The following is a 6421-nucleotide window of genomic DNA, read 5'->3' as shown; positions in this document are numbered from 1 at the left end:
AACAAAGCCTGTCCCGAGGGGTCTATAGTGGAAGCATATGCAATGAATGAATCATGGAACTTCTGCTTGCGATATCTAAGTGGGATTGAAACGAGATTCAATAAAGATGAACGAAAATGATGATAATATTCCTGATCATGAGATATTTGGTGAATTTGAATTATTTAGGTAGAGGGTATGACCATTAGGGGCGTCGAATTTATGGACACTATTAGCGGAGGAAAAATGTATCACACATTGGTACATTCTTAACAATTGTAAATAATAACATACTATCACAATTACGTTTCAAAATTTATAAATTTTTAAGTTCTTGGATAAATACTTTGATATAACTTTCAAATGATCAATTTTCTAGGAAACACTTGAGGTTAATTCGTCGTGAAGCTCAAAGCGCCTTTGACTTATATATAAGTCATCAACACAAATTTTCCGATTGGTTCAGATCTCAAGTATACATAGTATTGGAAGTTGAGGGACGATTCATTTTCTATAGTCATTTTTAATGTATAATTAATTATCAGGTTCTACAATGGCATGAGAGAGAGGATATCTCTGATGATTTCTTTTCACTTGCAATGAGACCTTCGTCTGAGGTGCGCTCTTACAATGGATGCATTGTTAATGGGGTACGATTTCACACTGTAGAGCATGATAATCGTCGAGCTACACAAAATAGTGGAGTCCTAGTGGCCGGGGAGATCATTGGGAACAGAAGTGTGGATAACAATTTGTACGGTGTTGTGGACGAAGTATTAGATTTTCAATATGCGAAAAGAAAACGTGTTTTTTTGTTCAAGTGTAGATGGTTTGACATAGATAACAACAAAAGTAATAGGCACATGTGGATTTAGGATATAAATCGATTAATACATCATGCTTTTGGTATGTCGATGAGCCTTTCATCTTTGCTATCCAAAGACAATAAATCTTTTCCATTGATGACATAAAATATGGTAGCAATTGGAAAGTTGCTCAAGTAGTCCAAAATAAGTGAATATGGGATGTACCAAAAGTGGATGGTGATGAAAATGCACAACTAGATTTACTAGAAATTGTCGGTGGAGTCCGAGTGGATGAAACAATTGAGGAGGTTACTTTATGCAGAGTTGACGTTCATCCTATAGTTGTGAAAAGACCAACTATTCGACATGGCGATGATGACTGCATAAACGACGATGAAGAACAATTATCTCCCAATAATAGTTCAAGTACTGATGAATAATTTAATTTAGATGACGATGATGAGTAATCATGTATCTACTCAATTCTCTTTCTGTATTTACACGTATTTCATATTGGTTTAATATTTTTTTTGTCTTTTTTTTTATGTTTGTATAGATATGATGTCAACCCGCAATAGACAACAGAAGGCTAATGAAATTTCAGGAGCAAGAGATATATCTAGGCAACATAGGATCTTCTGTAGGTGACACTTTAGGTTAGTATGTTTTGAAATATATTCAGTTAATCGAAATACATCCTAAACCATTTTAAATTTTTTTATGGCTGAGATAGTAGCTCAACATCCACTCAGAAGAAACACGAGCATTCGCGAAACATAGAGTTGGAAAAATACGTCAAAAAAATGGTAGAATTTCAATCGTGATAAATGAGGGGGAGACGAAGTCGGTTTCTCAACATTTGGTACGATTTAGTAATGCGATTGGTATCGCAGTGAGATCTGCATTTCCAGTACGATGTCGTACTTTTGTTGAGGTTCCAAGTGGGTTTATAGAATTGGCTAAGAGTCAGGTGTTGGCAAGTTATAAGTTTATTCTTTTAAAGTCAATTGTAGACTCAGAATCATGAACATCATATATGCTAACTCTTCCTTTATTCTTTTGTAACTTGATAACTGATAAAAATACAAGTTATTAAAGCTCAAATTATTAAAACAATAGGAGAAAACGATGGTGAATAGGCAATATTGCGATTGAATGCGCCAAACTAAAAGAAAAATTGTGATCACTAACGCTCATCGCATAAAAGTAGTTAAATTGAGTTATTCTGTGTAGGAACAATGCAATAGCACGTTTTGAGTTTGTGATCCAAGAGTTCTTCAAAGATGATCGCGTGATGACCTTACATAAAGGTGGTAGCCTAATGTAATAACATGATGGGACGTAAACCTAATAACGGCCAAATCAGAAATTCAGTTGACGGCCACTGAAGACCATACCGTTGCAAATACATTGAACTCCCGGTGACTATCAGACGGTGCAACAGGGTATGGAAATTAATACTGCCCATCCACGCAATCATTAATGAGAAGAACTGTTTTGTCTAGAAGTTTATAAATACCCAATGCTACCAAACCAGAACGACCAGTCGGAAGCGAGGAGGCGAGGCACCAAACCCTTGCGAGAGCAAAAGTTAACATCTTGGGAAAGAATTGAAGTGATAAGAGTAGTATAAAAAGCTAGAGGAAGCAAGACATTGCTTACCTGGCTTGATACTTTTTACACCATTTATTGTTTTGTACTCAAACACTTTATTTGCAAGAGTGGAAACTTCATTTTAATTTATGTTCAATCTCTTCACACCATGCATGAGTAACTAAATTTATGAATGGGTTGAGAAGTACTTAGCTAGCATGACTTAAGCTATGCACTTTATGCCATCATCTTGTCTTATTTATGCTTCATTCACCATTTGGAGAACTTGAGAGAGTAGTCTGAAGACAGAATCTAGGTTTGAGAGAGTCGGATTAGATCGCATAAGCAAGAGTAGAGATTTAAAAATAAGTTCTATCTGCTGCATTCCATACACATCGCGTGCATCCTAGAAATAGAAAATGTGGCATTATGCATTGAGAAATATAGTGCTTAATATTTGTGTATAGCATGATCGCATGACTTGTACAATATCTTAAGAAATGCTAGCAAAACCTCTTCTCAACCCCTTCATCGCATACTTGTTACCACACCACCCTTTCATCGCTGTGCATTTAATTCCATCGCATTAGAAAATCTAAGTTAAATCACCATCTACTTCTTAATCACCATCACAAAGAAAACCTCCATTGATTTGGGTAAGCCAGAATAAAGAAGAAACACTCAATCCCTGCGATGATAAGCAGCATACATTCATCAGGGACAAAGTATATCCTTTTGAGTATCCTTTTTGTTTTTCTTTCAAGAATCTATTTTACTTTCTGCATAATTACTACTTCTTATGATTGTCAACTCTCTTTCGTACTATCTTTCAAAAGCTGAACCGATCATGTGATTTTAAGCCCATTGTATCACTCCATTGCACTCGATTATTGCAATCAAAATGATGCGGGCGAAAATTTAAATTGGGGGTTGTGTCCCTCCTTGCCTCATCTTATTTCAATTTTTGTACTTCTAGGTTTCAATTTAATATTGGTCGTTTGACTCAATTCTGAATTTTTGATTGCTTTATTTGGTCGCTGCATCCATCCTCTGCCTATTACGACTTCAATTATGAAATATATGCCTCTTTTCTTATCGCATGAACTAGTGTCAGATTAATTTCAGGACATTCGATTCACAAAGCAATTTTAAAATTTAGTTGGTATGCCGGCTTTACTTCAAAACTATTTTTACAAAACTTTTTAAGTCCATCACATGAATTATTTCGTTTTCGGCAATGAAGACATTGCTGCGTTTTAAACAGAAGGGGGGGTGTTATTTTCAGCCTTGTTATTTTCAGATTTTCAATTTAAAAAAAAAAAGAAAAAAGAAAAATAATATATAACGTTGAGATCGGATCCTACTCGTTGTTGGATGTCCGCATGACACCCGTGGGGGCAAGCCAAAACGAAGGTGGGAATCGTGATCAACGCAGAAGCTAAATGATCGCAACTCCACTGCCAAATAAAAAAATGGGCATGAGTTTTGACTGAAAAGAGCGCCTCGCTCGTAGTTGGATGTCTACATGACACCCATGGGGGCAAGCCAAAACGAAGGTTGGGCACTCGAATCAGCAAAAGAACACAAAACTAATATCGGAATCATGCGAAGACCAAAACAACTTGAACACCCCAGTTTGATAAAATTTGAAATAAATCATGCGATGTCTTGGGAAATGAGTAAAGATTTTTTTAAAAAAATTAAGCTCGTGGTCCCTAAAGGTTAGAAATATTTTAGGAAGAGATTAGGATAGAAATTAATAATGACAACGGTTCAGCGATTTCAATAAGGCATCATGAGAAACCTAGGCAGGGTGAAGGCGATTGAAATTTTGAGAAATCTTTAGTTTATGCTTGAGGGCAAGCATTGTTTTAAATTTGGGGGTGTGATAGCTGGTAAAAATACAAGTTATTAAAGCTCAAACTATTAAAACAATGGGAGAAAGCGATGGTGAATAGGCAATATTGAAGAATATATGCTCATACATCAACATCAAGAAGCTGTTTCACAATTCTTTAATCTTTACAATTAGTTATTGTAACTACTTGTATCAGAAATTAGTTTACATACTCATCATTTACAAATTTTTAGATACAACAACAATACATAGATTCAAGAAAACTTGAACAATCTATAAAGAAAAAGGGTCTGTGACTTAGCTTCTTAATAAAACTCTATCCTTCCCGTGGACATAGGCTTTAATAACTGAACCACGTACATCGCTGAATAAATTTCTTCTTCTCTTCTCATCGTCTACAAGATAGCATAATGATAGCTCATCGTTTACCAATTTCTTCTTATTGACTAGATGATCGAGCAATCCTCTACCTTTCTTCCAGCAATCGTCTATACGATTGCATGATCGTTTACCTCTTTTCTTGTTCCACCGTCTACTCGATTGCAAGCATTATCCATCGTATACTTATAAACAATCGCACAGATTAAACCAAAGGCATTAGGGTTAGAAGAGAGAAAAGAATACAGAAAGAAAGAGAATGAGAGAATCTTAAAGTTAGAGAGAGAAAGAAATTTTGTTTGCATTAATCACCCATCAGAGAAATCAAAAGTCTTTTTCATTTTCCATCAGACAAAGATCAGTGGGATCAACCACGTGTAAGCCATCAGCTGGAAAATCGTGGGCTCTTCTCAACCAAGTTCTCTAACAACCAAAGAAATTTGGGGCAAAGATCAGGGCTTTTGAATTGGATCAAAGTAAAGGGCCTCATATTATTTTTCATCATTTGGGCTAATTTTGTTTTTTCTTTTTAGAAGAGTGATAGTTTCTTCAGCTAGGTATACTGAAAATAACTATATGAACCTAGTTCTAAATGCCACAATAGCTCATAATGACCAAGAACCAGCCACTTTTGAAGAGGCAGTGAAGTGCTCTAATGCTAGCTCTTGGTTTCAAGCTATGTATGTAGAGATAGAGTCACTCACTGTCAATAATACCTGGACCCTATCTCCTCTTCCTAAAGGTTGTAAACATATAGCTTCTAAATGGATATATAAACTAACGGAAGGTTCTACCAAAGATGAAAAGCCTAGGTACAAGGCAAGGTTAGTGGCTAAAGGATTTACTCAGAGAGAAGGAATAGATTATACTGAAATCTTTTCACCAGTAGTGAAACAAACCTCTATTAGGCTTCTTTTATCTCTAGTTTCTTAGTATAATTTAGAACTAGATCAACTAGATGTTAAAAATTCCTTCCTACATGGAGACTTAGATGAGGTTATATATATGGTTTAACCTAAAAGGTTTGAGGAAAAAGGTAAGGAAGACCTATATTGTCTCCTAAACAAGTCAATATATGGTCTAAAACAATCCCCTAGATACTGGTACAGAAGGTTTAATGACTACATAGAGAGCATAGGTTTTCAAAGGAGTTCCTATGATATTTTTTCCTATATCAACTCTACTACCTATAAGGTCAAAGTCTACCTATTACTCTATGTTGATGATATGTTACTAGCGGAAAGTCTAAGGAGGATTTAACTCATGTAAAAAATCTCCTAAAGAGAGAATTTGACATGAAAGACTTGGGTCATTCTAGAAAGATCCTTAGGATTGAAATTCAAAGGGACAGAACATCCTTAACCCTAACCATAAGTCAACTAAGCTACTGTGAAAAGGTTATAAACAGATTCAATATGACAAATGCAAAACCAGTCACTATTCCTATTGCTACACACTTTAAACTTTCCTCTAAGAACTCACCAAAAGAGACAGATATAGAACATTTGACTCAAATGCAATCAATTCCATACAATCAAGCAGTAGTGAGTCTAATTAATGATATGTACTAGACCAGACTTATCATACAACACTAGTTTAGTCAGTAGATACATGTCTAACCCTGGAAAAAGATATTGGGAAGCAACAAAATGGATTTTAAGATATCTTATTTGGTTTAAACAGTCAAAATTATCATATCAAAGTACTAATGAATCAAATTTAGAACTATATGGATATGTTGATTCAGATTTTGCAGGTGACCAAGACAAAAGAAGATCTCTAACAGGTTATCTATTCTTATTTGGTC

This window comes from Benincasa hispida, chromosome 6, assembly GCF_027475165.1.
Source record: "Benincasa hispida cultivar pf3 chromosome 6, pf3_genome.v1.1, whole genome shotgun sequence".
In the NCBI taxonomy this organism is placed as follows: Eukaryota; Viridiplantae; Streptophyta; class Magnoliopsida; order Cucurbitales; family Cucurbitaceae; genus Benincasa; species Benincasa hispida.
The sequence above is the reverse complement of the archived record's forward strand: the minus strand, read 5'-3'. Positions refer to the sequence as shown.